This window comes from Corvus hawaiiensis, chromosome 21 (genome assembly GCF_020740725.1).
Source record: "Corvus hawaiiensis isolate bCorHaw1 chromosome 21, bCorHaw1.pri.cur, whole genome shotgun sequence".
NCBI lineage: Eukaryota > Metazoa > Chordata > Aves > Passeriformes > Corvidae > Corvus > Corvus hawaiiensis.
Window position 1 is genome coordinate 2,433,805 of NC_063233.1, and position 16,158 is coordinate 2,449,962.

Consider the following 16,158-nt stretch of genomic DNA (forward strand, 5'->3'; position numbering starts at 1 on the left):
CCGGGCAGGGCAGGGGCTCTGCAAGCCAGGCCTTGCAGGGATGGGCCAACAGGGCACACCTGCCAGGTGAAAAACCCTGTGAAAACCTGTTTTCTTCCCCTGCTGCGTGAGAACACGCTGGGTGTGAGAGGACAAGATCAGAGAGGCTCAACATCTCCAAAGACTCAGCAACCAGAAGCAATTAAGTGCAGATAACAAAAATAATGCAAGAGACTCAGCTGACACCCTGCAGGCACAGCCACGGCTCCTCCACAGCCAATAAAGTGTAAGATTGTCTTTCAGTTTTCAGTATTTTTGTCGAATATCGATATCAATCATTAAGTAAGGTCAGGTCTTCCAAACCAAGCCACCTGCATGTAAAAAACTGGCACAGGGATGTGCTAGAGCTGTCTGAAGGCTCAAAGAGATAAGGGTGTGTATGTGTGTGTATATATATATATATATATATATATACATATGTATGTCTTGGGTTAGCAAAAGAATTACAGTTTTAATGTGCCTAAAATGCTCTGATGGCTCTCTATCAATAACATTTACTTTTGGTTATGTTTTCTTTTGGTTTTTTTTTAAACAAAAAGAATTTAGAAACACAAAACCATAAAACCACAGCTACATGGATCGCCTCAGCCAAGACTTGCAAAACACCAATTTTAGTGAATTCCAATTTCAGTGAATTCCTTTGTCCTTCCACACCAGATATTTATAAAGTCACCAGAGGTGCTGTGGGCAGGGAACATTCCACTAGACCAGGTTGCTTCATCCAACGTAGCCTTAAAGAAAAGAAAGTTGGCTTCATTTGGTTGGGTATTTTGTTGTTGTTTTGGGGCTTTCTTTTGTTATTATTTGGGGTTTTTTTCAGGTTGCATACAAGCAAAGCTCTCCCAACAAAACCCAAGCCAAAGCTCATCCCAGCACACTGAGCCCTATTAACCAGCACCAACCAAAGGACCCTTCTGTCCACCCCTGAGATTTAGAAGGATCCCAGACTCCAGAGCAAGCCTGGCTCCACATCCTGGCTTGGGATGTGGTGCCCAGAGGAGGGCAAGCAGTGAGCCACCAACCCTTCACCACCTTCCCTTAAACCCCCAGCAGGAAACAGCAAATCCTTCCAACCAAACCCCTACACAATCGTGTTTCAAAGTTATTACCCAAACTCTCCAAATCCAGAGCCTTGCAAAGGTAGGAGAAGCCTCCCAGGAGAGGCAGTGAACAATATCCATGAGTTTCTCATGACCTTACGGAGATTGCCATGACAACACCGCTTCGATCCTCCAAACATGGATATATTCATTTGCACTGGTGTGATTGAGAATAATTAGAGTGAGATTCCCTGAGCCGGGGAGTCACAACCGTGCACGGCTCTGGCAGCAGAGCCCAAGTTCCAAGGGAAGCAGCCTCAAATTTAAATGTAAAAAAGAAAACCGACAACACTCTTCGGAGCCGCGTGACCTAATTCATTATAAAGAATGTCAGTTAGCAAACCTTTTAAATAAAACATTAAGCTAGAGGTAATTTGAAGCCTTGTGGATTTTGTTTTACTCAATTATTTTCTAATGCTTCAACTTCAAGAATAAATATGCAGAAATCAAAAAAAAAAAAAAAAGGAATACTAAGGGTTTCATTTAATTCTTTTTCAAAAGAAATGAAGACATTCATACTAAACCAAAATACCCTCGACCAAGCTGGATTTTTAATTAAAACTTTTATGTCCTACAAGATTCTTCAAGGTTATAATATCTGCTCCCACATCATGAGGCAGCATCACGCTCGCACAAGGGCGAGCCCGTCATTCACGTTGGAACTACCTGTGCTACGCACTGCTATAACTTATTTCCAGGATATCCACTCACAAATTAAACCAGGTTGGAATGCTATTTCTTCCCTGCCCCATAATTTCCATAACCACTTGCAATTTTCACTCTGTTGGGAAGAGTTTCCCTGCAGCAGACAGAGGCAGGAGATGATCACGCTGGCCCCTGCTTTGGTTTTATTAATGCCTGGGGGTAAGAACACAGCTGGAGTGAGGCAGGTAGGGATGTAACACCTGCAGAAGGGCAGCACAGGATAAAAGCCACTGCTGATACTCACAGCCTAAAATGAGGTTAATTGGGAAAAGGGGGAAAACAAAGGGAATCACTGAATCCCAGAGTAGTTTGGGTTGGAAGGGACCTTAAAGCCCATCCAGTCCCACCCCCTGCTATGGACAAGGACAACTTCCACTATCCCAGGTTGTTCCAAGCCCTGTCCAACCTCGCCTTGAACATTTCCAGGAATGGGGCAGCCACAGCTTCTCTGGAAGGAGCTTGATGAACACTGCAAATGCTCTTCTAAGAAAAACTATAAAACCCAAAGAAATACAGTCAAAAGGAGGCATCCTTTGAAGCAAAACAAAAAAGAAAGTTTAGAGCTAAATATTTGATTTGATTTTGGCAGCATCACCCTTTTCCAGAGGATACCAGAAAGAGATTTGCAGGAATGTGCTTAACACCGCTCTGCTACAAGTGCGTGCTACGAAACATTCTGGAAACAAAGAAACCCAGAAGATAAAAAGATTCCTTTCCGCCACACTGTTTAGAATAAAACACCTCCCTACTTTGATTCGGCCTGCCTTGCAATCTTTAAAAAATAAAAAGCCAGTCTCTCCCTGTAATTCACCCAGTGGGTTCCAGCACGGATCTCCAGGCTCAACCAGCAGCTCCCATCAGGAACAAGCGTGACCCCAGGAGATGCCAGGGAAGCAGAGGGCAGAGCCAACCCATGTAACCCCTCACTGCTCTGATTTTCATGTCACAACCACACCCTGGGGCCGTTTTCGGGGTGTTAACAGTTCTCTGTGTCACCCAAATAAAGGATTTGGTGTTGGTGGAAGGTGTGAAGGGTGGAATTCACCGAGCACATCGCACCCGCCCCAGGGCGCTCCAACCCCGCTCTCACCCAGGGCTCCTTTTCAAGGCAGAAAACTCCGGATAAATCCATTTCTCTGCAGCAGAGAATAAACAAGGATTAGTATTCACCCGTTCATAACAGGGAAACCCTGCAGCTAGAGGTGGAGTCAGGCTGTGCTGGAACATCCAGCCTAAGTTGCTTGACGAATGCTAACTATGACTTCCAGCTTATTTATCTAATTTGGGTTGATTTTTAAATATTGAGTTATCTAACCAGACACAAAAAGAGAGCCTGAAAATTTCCTGTGTTAGTGAAAACTCTCCCTGCCACTGTAATTCAATCTACATGTCTGAATATTACTGACTTTTCTCAATCACATTTGTATTGAGAAATGCCTAAAAAAATTCAGGACTTGGTTTTCTCAAAATGGTGTTAAGTGCCTGAAAAATGGGGATCTATAGCAAATGAGCCTCTCCAAAGCTGACTGTGATGCCTGCAAGTCTTTTAGTCATTTACAATATTTACCAGGGTCTATTTTTGTCAATCAATCTATAACAAAAGCAGAACAGCCAATACCTGTAAAACAATCCGCTCGATTTCAGTACAGTCTGGTTTCCATGTGAGGAAGGGGCAGCTCTGAACTGATCCAACCAGTTTGCAACACACACAAAAAATATATGGAGGAGGGATGAAGTCAGTGGCAAAATCCTCAATGGCTTCAGCCGGGCCAGGACTACCTCCAGGAACGTGCTGATGCTTGGAGAAACACCAGGAAGATGCCAAGGCTGGAGAAAAGGAGGCTCAGGGAAGATTTTATTGCTCTCTACAACCACCTGACAGGAGGGGGCAGCCAGGACGGGTCAGGCTCTGCTCCCAGGTAACAACTGACAGGACAAGAGGACACAGCATCAAGCTGTGCCAGGGGACGGTCAGGTTGGACATCAGGAGGAATTTCTCCATGGAAAGGGTGGTCAGGCATTGGAAGGAGCTACCCAGGGGGTCTCTGTCCCTGGAGGTGTCCAAGGAAGGCCTGGATGTGGCACCCAGTGCTCTGGGCTGGGGACAAGGTGGGGATGGGCCACAGATTGGACCTGATGATCCCAGAGGTCTTTTCCACGTGATCCTGTGACTCTGTGAAGGCCGGATGGGGCAGGACCACCCATCCCACCGCCAGCATCTGGGGTCCAACCTGCCACCACTCCTGCAGTGCCCCCCACTCAGGGTGGTCTTACTGGTCCCAGTGATGCAGAGGCTGAAACTGGTGATCCTGGACACCTGGGGAGTCCGTCCCTATGAAATCTACCCCAGTCCTGTTCCCTGGAACTGCTGCTCGCGCTGAGGGTGATGCAGAGCTTCCCCACCCCACGGAATACGAGGCACCACCACGTAATTTCAGACAGCACGGAACAGCTGAGAATATCAGAGCCTGTAATCACCATCAGGATGGATTTGAAACAACCATCTAAGCATGAAAACCCTCCCTGACCATCCCTGAACCCACGAGGTACAACACACTCCCCCCAGCCCCAGCCCTGGTTTTAAAATTCAGCCTTTATCAGCTTGAGTTGAGCAAATCCAGTCAAAAGGCAGAAACGGATTGTGCTAGTAAGCAGAAAAACTGTTACATCTTCTGAATGTAATTTTGCCAAAAGCCTCTGCACAATTTTTTTTGTCACGCTTTGCATTATGAAGGAAATTTCTTTTTAGAAGAACAGGAGAATGATTTGCATAATATTCTTTGCAAGTTAATATCAGCCTCTGATAATGATCTCTGCATAATGCAAAAACGTTTGAGAAGACTGTTACAACACTAAGTAATCATATTTTAAATTATGTTTCCCTTTATAGAAAGGTGTTGCAAAAACACACAGACATGAAATCTGTCTGTTGAAGTCCCAAGAACCACCTGACCATCTTCCCACTATTCTACTGTTACAGATTGCAACACTGCCTTTCAAAATCTTACAAAACAAATTACTCTGCAACAGTCTGGCTTCACAGAAGGCAGAGCTTTTTCCTGTGCTGCTGCTCCAGCACATTACATTTCACAAGAGCCTCTGATGTACTGCACGAGTTAAGCAAGGGCCCAGAAATGAAGCTGCAACACAACCAGACAGACCCGCGGTGAGGAAGGCAGATTCTCCCATCTCACACTGCCACCAGGCAGAGGTGGCAGCACCAGGGCATGCCCTGCCTGCCACCAGGTGCGGGGGACACCGGTGACTCCTACTTTGGCCCAGCTGGCTCACGGATGCAGCGCTGGGAATTAAGACACTGACGCCGCTGCCACGTCCCCACCGGGCCAGGTGTCCCCTCGGGCAGCCGGGGATCTTCCCGAAATCTCTGCGAGGGATGAGGTGCTGGATGCAGCCACGAGATCTCCGCTCACGCCATTGCTCAAGGCTAATTAGGTCAGGAACTAAACATAAAAGCAGAGGTCCAGGAGGAAGCCATTTATACAGCTCTGCCGGGCAGCAGCCTCTTAGATGTGGGCGCCGGCGACTTCCCTCAGCCCATCTCCAACAGGGGATGTGGGTGGGAAGTGAATGCACTTGGATATTAAATACTTAATACGTCACCAAGAGTTAACAGCCACAGCCAGGTGGTTTAAACCTGAGCTAACCTCCCCTGAACGACAAGGAGCAGAGAGTGGTTCCTGGGGCAGCCCTTGCATGAGGAGATGAAATCAGGAGTGGTGCAAGAAGCAAGGAAAGGCACTTTGGGGCCAATCATACAAATGATGTAACTCAGATCTGGGGAAAGCACGGAGCAGGATCCATGGTGTGGGCTGTGCTCCCAAGGGCATTGCCATGCAGTGCCAATACCAGTGTGCATCCCACAGAGCCACTGTCCCCAGCCTCTGCCCATGGCACCCTCAGGACCACAGTGGGAAGCACATACAGTGCAGCCAGTGCCCCCCACGCCTGTGACACGCACAACAGGGCATCATTCAGCCTGCACGGTGGGTGGTTCTTGTCCCACCTACAAAATAAAGACTAAAATTCAAATACCAGATCTGAGCAGCCAAGGCAAGGAGAAAAGAGCCTCTGGGATGTCAGTCTGAGCTCGCTGAGGCAGCTCAACTCCTGCCTTGGGCATGAAACCATCCCAGACACATGAGATCATTCCTCCCCTCAACAACTTTTGGTAACTTGGAGAGTTTCTCCAACCACATCCAGTGATGGGCAGGAGAACAATCCTTCACTCCATCCCATCTCTCCTTTTCATACCTTTCGAAACAAGTTCCAAGCAGCTCCTTGCTACACCTCACCCCAGACTCCCTCAAATGGGTTTGCAAGCATTGGGAAGTTGGGCTTTTTCCCAAAAATTGCCAGCAAATCTCTCCCTGCCTTCCCTGAACTGACACATCCGTCCATGCTGGTGGGTGGTACCACCAGACACAATTCCTAAGCTCCCAACCCACCTCCTGTCACCTGGACAGCCGTCACCCAGACACCAGGAGGGAAAACCTCTCCCAGGTCCCAGCAAACACCGCAGCACCGGCACATGCGCCGGGGCGGGCACCAGGGTGTGAGAACCTCCTGAACCCAGTATTTCCATTGCTAATGCTGCACCTTGGGCTTTGGACAACATCCCTGAGGCACGCAGGACAGGTCAGGGGCAGGCTGCAGGGTGGGGAGTGCACACCAAACCACCCAAACTGCACAAATCCCTGAGGCACAGCCAGGGGAGGCTGCAGGAGCACGGCTCTGGTGGTGGGGCTGGCACTTGGCGTGACTTGTGATGCCCCATAAATGCATTGCAACTGAACTGCATCTACAGTGCTTCAGGGATTCTGGGGGGAAATACCGGTTGGGAGGTGTGAAAAGAACCAACAAGTCATGACTTTCACTTTCTAAAACCTTCTGAAAGAGTAGTAAAGGCCACTGGGATATTTTTGTTTAAAATCACTCGCACTGTGGACATCACCAATGTACCACTGGAGTTCTCTGTGTTTTGATGATGGTCAAGCAAAAAAATTAAGCTCCATGCTCTGCCAAGCTGTGCAGGGGTGACAGCCTGGACCAGACACACACAGGCTGCAGGTTCCCTTGGTTTCACCACCCCCTCCAAGTTGTGCTGCCCTCCTGTCCCCCTGCAAAAAGTCAAGTCCTCCCTCCTGCATCGTTTCTCCTGCCAAATTCAGATTAGTCAGCAACTACTGCAGGATACACCTCTCCTAAGGCATTCACAGACAAAGCAACAGCCAGTTTGGGATCTTAAAGGGAAGGTAAATGAGGAAACTTCCTAAACTTGATTGCAAAAATATTCATGAGGGTACCATGTGGCTCGGGTACCTCCAGCTGCTCTGCTGAAGCTCCCACTGGCTCCCAAGGGAATGCAGAGCTGTGATGGACACTGAATCAGTGCTGCAAGCTGGAAGTACAATCCACCAGTGGATCTGAAAACCACCCAGAGCCAAAGCCCCAAGCTCCCAAACAGTCCCAGCCCTCACTGCCTGACCCCAGAGCAAACCTTGGGATGGAGGCTCCCACTGCCAAACCAAAGCACTGCACTGGGCTCAATCTGCATTTTTACAGTTGCACAAAGAAACCAAACACCCAGCAGTCACCTGAAAGGCCAGTTATTAGATCACTTGAAATGAGTTGAAATGAAATTCCCACAGGTTTTATTGGACTACTGAGATATTGATTCTGGTGTGCTTCTCGCTCAGCCTGCAGCACAGAAATTCACCCTGCTAGAAATCATTCCCACCTGTGTGCTGAGCCAGAAACACTCACTGTGAATGTACAGGGTTGCTCTTCCTTGCTCCCTCTTCCTGGGCCTACAATTTTCCTTCCCCTAAGGACATTTAACTTGACTGGCACCAATGCTGCTGGTTTCACCCAAAGGCACAAACCACCCCTCTGGGGTGCTCCTGTGCCAGAACACACCCTCAGTTCATCTGACCAGCTGAGCTGGGACAAGGATGGGTCGCATTCTGGCAAGGCCTTCCCCATTCCTGCCATTATGTGACAATTTTGGATCCGCATCCCAAATTCTCTCAGGTTATACATTCATGCGATGCCTCGACACAAAACAACACCACCATAAATTATTTATTTTTTTTTTACCCACATAAAAAGGGAGGAAAACAATTAAACCCCAGGCTCTGCTGTGTGTGCAGAGGCACTCCAGAGCTCCAAGGAAGCACTTCCCTGGCCCAGCGTTGCCCAACGCCCGCGTCCCTGTGATGCGGTGCCAGCAGCACGCTCTGTGCTTCACGGCTCACTTCCCACAGCATGAACCCAGCCCCGAGAAACTGCCAGCGTGTTCTCCCGAGCCCTGCAGATGCTTCAGCTCCAGTGGGCTCCCTGGCCAGCCCCCCACCATCCGTCCCTCCTCTCCTGCCCGCCTGGTAACGCGGGGAGCGACGGCGCCGCGAGCCGGGAGAGCAGAGCGCTGGGAGACGGCAGCTCTGCGCCTTCCATGGACCCATTCAGCTTTTTGCTTTAAAATAAATAAATAAATAAAAATTCATGCTTGCAGCATAAACACGAGCTGGGCTGGTACCCCACTCCTCCCTCAGTGGGGATGTGCTCATCCCTTGACTTCCAGCTCAGCCAGCCCCGAGGTGCATCACTGCCTGGAGAGCAGCACACCCACCCACCCTCCCAAAAACCCCAAACCCCGTGCTGGCAAGGACAGTTGTGTTCTTCCCTAAAGGATCTGCCCTTCTCAATTTATCCAACATCCCACAGGAGGTGTAAAGTTCTTGGACAGCACAGGCAAAGCTCTGGAGAAGGTGTCCAGGAGTGTGTAAGGCTCAGACTGACCAGCACAGAGTGTTCTGGATGGGATGGAGCCTTGGCGAGGCCGGAGAGGCTGAGCACAGCCCTGATGGGGCCATGGCACAGATCCTGGGAGCTGTGTGATGAGTCAAGAAGCCCTGATGCTGGATTCACGACACAGCCTGTGAATTAGTCAATCCTCCTCTTTCGCCTGGGGAGGGGGGCTGGTCCCAATTCAAATATTGTGTAAGCTGAAAAAGAGCCATTTAAAAAACACAAACCCAAACAGATAAAAATGCAGAAATACTATTGTGGAGGAACTGGGGAAAGCTGAAGCAATAATGACAAACGATTCCTTGCTGCTCTCCCATTCCCTTCCTCCCAGAGCCTTAAAAAGCCTTCGCACCATCCCGCTCTGGCCCTGCTCACGTTACACCGGGATCAACCAAAGCCGAGCCTGGTGCTCATGTCCTGCCCAAGGTCACGGTGACAGCCAGTGCCCAGGAGGAGCCAGCCTGGAGCTTCCCAGGGCTCTGCCCAACCTCTGGCCCCAGCATTCCCACATTCCCAGGCAAGACCTGCCCCGTGGGAGGAACACAGCACTCAGGAGTGATGGAACAGCAGGGCTGGGTTTTGTCGGGTTCATTTCCATGGACACGACGCAGAAAGCGAAGGCAACCTTCCCAACTTCCACTTTTTTTCAAGGCTTTTCTCTCTCCCTCCTTTTCTTCCCCCCAGTTCTTAAAATCCAATTATAGCACGACTCTCTCAGCAGGGGTCAGTGTGGAATAAGAATCGCCGGAGTTAATGGACATGAGACCAAGAAAGATTAATGCCTAAATGGTTTCAAAAGTTGTATGATGCCGATTTCATTAACATTTTAATTGTAATGTATCTTTTTAATCTTCTTTCACACTAATGGTTTTTATATGCTTCAAAAAAGAAAAAAACTGCTGACAACAAAAATATCAACACACCAAAATTAACAGACGGAACTGAGTGCTGTAATGGGAGCTGAATGAAATGCAGAAAACCATGTTAATGATGCATTAAGAGTAGAAACTGTGCTCAGACAAGAGTCAAAAATTCAGCCCTATACTTGCACGCCCTGACTTTGAACAGGGGCACCTTTTGCAGGTGTTCAGCACGGCCCCAGGTCCTGTCTTTTAGCAGGGATGTGCTGAAGCAACAATCCCAGCAGGTTTACCAAACACAGAGATTTATCTCAAAAAAAAAGGGTGCTGGCAGTTAATCTAATTTAACCAGGGTGACAGAGAGGAGCAGCAGGTTCAGGGGAGGTGCCTGCTGCTGTTGTCCATCCCTTTCTCCATGGAATGGCACTGCTGTGGCTGTCACCACTCCCAGGGCTCAGGTACCTCAAGCACAGCAGAATTCCCAGACAGGAAAGATGCTGTTGCAACCGCTGTGCAAAATTTTATTTTACTTAATTAGGAGACAATTAAACCTAAGCAATAATGTTTCATTAAGCATGGGCATGTATCGATGATGTTAGCATGGATAAACGGAGGCACAGAAGGAGCAGATAATTGGGGAGCAGACAGATGAAGTTTCAAACAACTTTGGTTTGTAGAAATGTGTGAGAGATACGGTTCTGTCACCTGCCCTGAGGCCGGGCTGCAGCTACAGGGGTGATGCAAAAACCCCAGAGTTTTCCCTCACAGTCCATCAGAACTTCTTAGAAGGGAGAAGATCCAGTCAGAGGGATACAAAGCCTCCTTATGCCCATCAGGAAATCATAATCCCTATTTCTGCCATGAGGATGTGATTCCAGCCACAACAGAACAAACAAAATGCACATCATCCTACTCGGGCTCAGTCCTTTAAGGTCGCTGCGGGCGGTGCAGTGCTGAGGGAGGTTTCCAGTGAAGGGGCACCTATGGAGAGAGGCTACTCCTGCTTGTGGGCATTTCATCCCGCAGCATCTCAGCCACGGATCACTGCCTCTGCCAGGAGGGGTCTGTAGTCCCACAGGGCAGCCAGGCTCATGCATCCCCCTGGAAGTCTCCCAGCAAGCCCCATCTGCCTCTTCCCTTGGAAAACAAGTCCTTTTATCCACCTTCAAATGCATAAACCCTCACTCCCCATCTCCTTTGGGCACACCTTGAAACACCAACCCTTTATTTATGTTACACCTCTGTGCAGCATAATCCCATCAGAGCTCAGGAGGGCCAAAACATTATCACCCCTCTGCCCTGTCATCACTGGCCAGCGTCTCCTACAGCCTCCCCGCAAGGATTGATGTTCTCTCCAAACCTAATCCCTGCTTCCCTAATGCTTCACGTAACTGGAGTGTAAATGTTTGTCCTATGACAGGGAGAACTGGCATGTAAAACATGTCCCCCCACACAAAATGTATATATATCCCAGGCTGCCATACGCTTCCCAGTGGATACCACGGCAGGAACGCGCGTGTGGAGCGGTGCCAGCGCTGGCACCCGCACGCAGGACCCTTCTCCACCACCACCTCAGCCCCGCTGAACTCCCAGCTCCTTGCACAGGCTGTGCTGCTGAAATCCAGCCCCCAGACACCCAGGGATGAGAAACACCAGCCCATAAACCGGGGGAGCCCTGATTGCTCCCACCAAGATGCTGCTGGGGGGAAAGGAGGAATTTTCTCCTGCTGTTTTAACAAACGATGAATAGACCCCGATATTGGCTTTGTGGCCGTGGGGGTGCCACCGGGGAGGTGAAGGGTTTAATCTCGTCCCAGTGACTATATATGGTCACTCTGATGGAGCCACCTCCCTCTGCTCACGCTCTGCTGCCCTTGGCTCCTGGCACTGGGCTCCGCAGCAAACTGGCAGGGCCTGGGCACGGCGCCGGCGCGCCAGAAGTCAGCAGACTCCCAACGTTCCTGTGCTCTCTCTCCCCCTTTCCCAATTTTTTTTTGGCCTGTAAAAAATCTTTTATCAGTTTTAAAAAACAGAATGTGCAAATACTCAAGGAAAAAAAAAAAACCAACAAAACCAAAAACTCTAAAACATTTTAAAGAGTGCTTTATAGAGAATTGTTGCACGGGGGAAAAGAAAACCAACCTGTCAAGTTACTTCTGCTTAAATGTACGTTTCATAATCACTTAGGACTTGCATGGAAAAAAAATAAAATCAATCTTTTGGTGAAAAGTGTATCAATTTATTCAGCCCACACAGGCTGGTTTGTTAGGGCAGAGTAGTTTGTAGCTGCGATTCCTGCCCCCCCCCCCCATCCACCCACCATGGGGAAAAAAAATGCACTGAAATATTTGTCTTCATAGGAAACGCAACACCAAAAAATGTACTTGACACGCAAAATTCTGTAAAAAGTCTGACGCGAGGACCTCTGAAAAGCCTGAGGCCAAACTGCGCCGGCTGCGAGCAGCCCGGGGAACACACACAGCACAAAACCTGTGCCAAGGGTTATTTATCTTCATTCTATCCCATTGAGCCGGGAGCTTTCGGGGGGTCTTGGTCACCGCACCAAAGAACTGCTCCCGTCGCCACTGCCCCGACAGCGCACGGGCTGCCAGCACCAGCATCCCCCAGCCCTCCTGTCCAGCCCAGCCTGCAGGAGTGGGATCCTTCACCGGGCTGAACCCCCCAGCAGGGAGAAGGAGGAAGCTCCACACGCTGCTTCCATCCCCTCCGTGGCAGGCTCTGTCCCAGCAGTCCGATTTTTATTACCTCCGTCCCCATTTAGGAGTAACCACATGACAAACCCGAGCGCAATCCTGCCCGGGGAGCTCGCCTGGGATTGCCTCTCCCTCCCCGGGAACACGGCATTTTAGCAAGTTTTCCCTTCACAGCAGAATTTGTGGCTACAAAGAATGTAAGATTTAACTTTTTTTTGGTGGTTTTTTTTTTTCAGATTCCTGTTCTGCCTCCAAACATTTGCTTAAAAACAAGTTGAACTTAAAAAAAAAAAAAAAAAACAAAAACCCCAACAAAAAATAAACCACTAATGAATCACAGTTCCTAGCAAATGAGCAATTGCAGTTGACACAATGAATTATGCCTGAAGCAAGCTGGGAAACATATTTTGCAAATGATCTCATCCACAGGCAAACCTGGCATGACACTTGATTTGCTAAAAAAGACACAAAGCCTGTCAAAATTCCTGTCACTTCGCAAATAAAGTCAGGTAGAGAAAATCAACAGCCTCACCCTCTTTTAAGCACGCTTCACCTATTTCTCAATTGCTCTACAGGCTTGATTTAATAAAATAAAAAAAAACCCCTACACACCCTCCTGTAGGTGTGCCCATCGCAGTGGGTGCTGAGGGCTCTCGGATCTGCTGCCACTTCCCTGGATGAGGAATAAATGGGCTGGGAAGCTGCTCTTTGGATGCCAAACACAGGCTCAGCTCGATTTGAAGCCTAATTGCAGCAAGATACGATGCTTGCTCTGGCCATTAGGTATGGCAGCGAACTCACAATTCCCTTTAATTTCCTCCAGCTGAATGCCTGGGTTTTATTTCTTTCATTACATTCAAGTAAACCTCAGACAGGTTAGAAAAATGGGGGGAAAGATACTCAAGTGCAGCCCCCTTGCTCCTCAGCATCCCTGGAGCTGTCCCAGAGCAGTTCCCTTCGGCCCAGCACATCCCACCCTGAAAAGCTGCTGGCTCAGAAAACCTGGAAAAATTCAAAGCCATGGCTGAATCCTCCTTCTAACCCCATTTTGTCAGGCTCGAGTATTTTTAAACACAGAGGAGAGCAGGAGCCGAGTCTCAGCACCCTTTCCCAGGTTGTTCCATGATGTTTGTCCCCAATCCATGGCACCCCAGTGCTGGTGTGCCAGCAGAGCCAGCTCTGATCCCATCCCTGCTGGTCCCACAGCCCGGCATGAGCCCTCCAGGAAGCCAGGCAGGGACCACAGGCTGTGGAACAAGACAGCCTGAAATAAATATTTCCATTCCAAGGTGAGCTGGGTTGTGTCCCCAGCCAGGAAAGCACAGTCTGGAGGTTTCTCAGAGCTCCCCGGGTGGATCAGGCTCTGGCAGGAGCTTTGTTGGTGTTTCTTCCCCAGCCAGCGATGCCGCAAAGCGGCCTCACTCCTCCTGACGCCTCCAACTGGGATCTGAGCCAAAGCCCAGTCCAGAGGGACTCACCTGGACGCTCCAGCCAGGCTCAAGCTCAAGGAGAAAGGCTTTTTCTTTACTGGACTCACTAGCAGTGAGGATGCTTTGTGTCCCCGCCGAGCGTGGGGATGCTGCCCTGTCACCAGCAGCGGCTGAGAGGAGCCAAAATCTGCCTCCAATTCCAGCAGGCTCCCTCAGGAAAGCACAGTCATGGCTGGGGGAGCTAAAAGGCTTTTATATTGCCAGAGGGCTCCAAAAATATCGCGTCCAAAGTGATCCAGCATCAACACACGCATCCTGGCTAATGGCATCCATCTCTCAGAACAAAGAGGGGCTCTGGGAAAAGCTTGGGGAGCCCTGGACAATGTACTGTGAACACTGACCTGCACAGCCACAGCACAACCAACACACAAACCACATCTCTGGCCCCAGTGGGACCCCCCTGCTCCTGTCCTGATTGTTGCCAGGCTTTACCCCACTCTCTGTAATTCCAGCCGCCTTGGGAGGTTTTTTCGACAAATTTTAAGTTTCTGAAATCCATCCCCATCCTCCAGCATCCCAATACGACAGCTTTTCCCCTGTGAAGCCTTAATTAAAAGGCCTCTGCAGGAGGAAAAACCCCAAAACAGAGCAGTTACAGCCACAGAAGGGCATTTACTCTCAGGACGGAGAGGATGAGACCTCTAATTTTTTCATATTTGCCACTTACTTCAAATCCAAGCATTATCACCTCCATCTCCACACCTTGGGGTCACAGCCTTACTGTCCTCAGCTGGGCAAAACACAGCAATTCAGCTCATAAGGAACAGCTCAGCTTTGCTCTTTTTAGTTAAAAGCTTTCAGAATTTCAGAGCAGGCTGTGAATCTGGCAGGAAATTGGGGGTGAGCCATGCTGGGATGCTGCACTTTGGAGCAGCACTGGTTCTCCCGAGGACCCCACCGCCAGTGTCCCCACGGAGCAGCAGCAATCATCCCGGTTTGTTTACCGATCCCAGCTTCTCCTGCTGTTTAATATTTCAGCTGGAGAAGGTGAGCCGGCACGCCAGCCCCTCAATTACGCAGGGCGAGAGGCAAACACTTGGCAGGCAGTGAGCACATCAAGCTGCCCACAAGCCTCGCAAATGCCTCCGGAAAGGAGGAGGGGGGAGAGGAGAGGGGAGAGAAAAAAAAAAAAAAAAAAAAAGGGAATATTCAAATTAATGAGCCGGCGGGTAATGGAGACTTGGCTGGAAGTGATCCTGCACTTCGCCGTCGGCCGGGCCGGCGGAGCAGCACGCGATGTACCGCTGGCGTTGGATTTTCCTACGGCAGGGAAGATGTTTGGAGAAGTCCTTGAGCGCTGTAACTACAGCAGGCTGCGGCGGGCAGGGGAGCGCCGGCGCTCCCCCAGCCGAACCCAACTCCTACCCCGAATTTCTGCACCACCGAGGCTGCCCAAGCCCCCCGCGGCAGAGGGGTCCCCGCTGGGACGGGGGCGCATCTCGCCGTGCAAGGGGAGCCCCCGCCACCCCAGGGCTCGGGGGTCCATCCCCCAATCCCAGTTTCAGGGTTCGGCCGGGTTTTGGATTTCAATCTCTCCCTTTTCGCAGCGTTTCCCTCCCCTGGGAGCGAAAAGTCCGAGCCCGCGCCTGCATTTATCCCCCAAACGCGACCTCCAGCCCCGCAGCCCCCTCCGAGGGGGGGCTCCCACGAACCCCCGGTTCCCACCCTGCCGCAGGACCGGCAGCAGCGCCCCGACCCCCCCAAACCCCGCTTCCCACGGGGGGTACGGGGGGTACCGGGGGTGTGGGGTGTGGGGGGGTCACAGCCCCCGCGGGTCCCCCCTTCCCCTTCCCCTCCCCGCGCCCCCCGGCCCGGCCGGGACCCCCGGGGCTGCGGGTGAAGGGTGCGATGTGCGTGTCCCCCCCCAGCCCAGCCCAGCCCAGCCCAGCCCAGCCCAGCCCGGGGGCGATGCGGGCTCGGCGCTGCCCCGGGCGCTGCCGTGGCGGGGCCGGGGCCGGGCCGGGGCGCGGGGCGGGGGTCGGGGCCGGGCCGGGGTCCCGGGGCTGCGCTCACCTGCGGGGCGCCGGCCCCCGAGGCTGCCCTGGGCCTGACGCGGCGGGGCCGGGCGGCGGCAGGAAGTGATTCCAGCCGCTCCTCACATGGACTTTCCCTGACCTCGCCCAGCAGCGCCGGCAGCCGCCGCACAGACCGGCCCGGCGGGACCGGCACCGGCAGCGGCTCCGCGCCAGGGCCGCCCGCGGGGCGGGGGCGGGCGCGGGGGGCGGCACCGGCCCGGGGGACCCGCGGGAGGAGCCGCGGGGGGCGGGACCGGCCGCGGACACCCCGAACCCCCCCGGGCCCGCTCCCCCCCAGCCCCGGGCCGCGGGAGGGGCGGGCACGGCCCGGAGCGGGGCGGGAACCGCGGGGCTTGAGCTCGTGCCTTCGGCTGGGAATGTGTTCTACTCAGCCTATTTTATTTTAT

The 16,158-nt window shown here is 51.4% G+C and overlaps 1 protein-coding gene across 1 annotated transcript in view; it reads right to left on the reverse strand.

Annotated features, from left to right (window-relative positions):
- The window catches only part of NACC2 (NACC family member 2), a 52,067-nt gene extending 36,147 nt beyond the window's left edge, over nucleotides 1-15,920 (reverse strand). The window contains exon 1 of the mRNA XM_048325358.1: nucleotides 15,750-15,920. The gene's annotated coding sequence lies outside the window, so the exon portion shown is untranslated. The remainder of the gene's footprint in view (nucleotides 1-15,749) is intronic.
- Nucleotides 15,921-16,158: the final 238 nt, after the last annotated feature.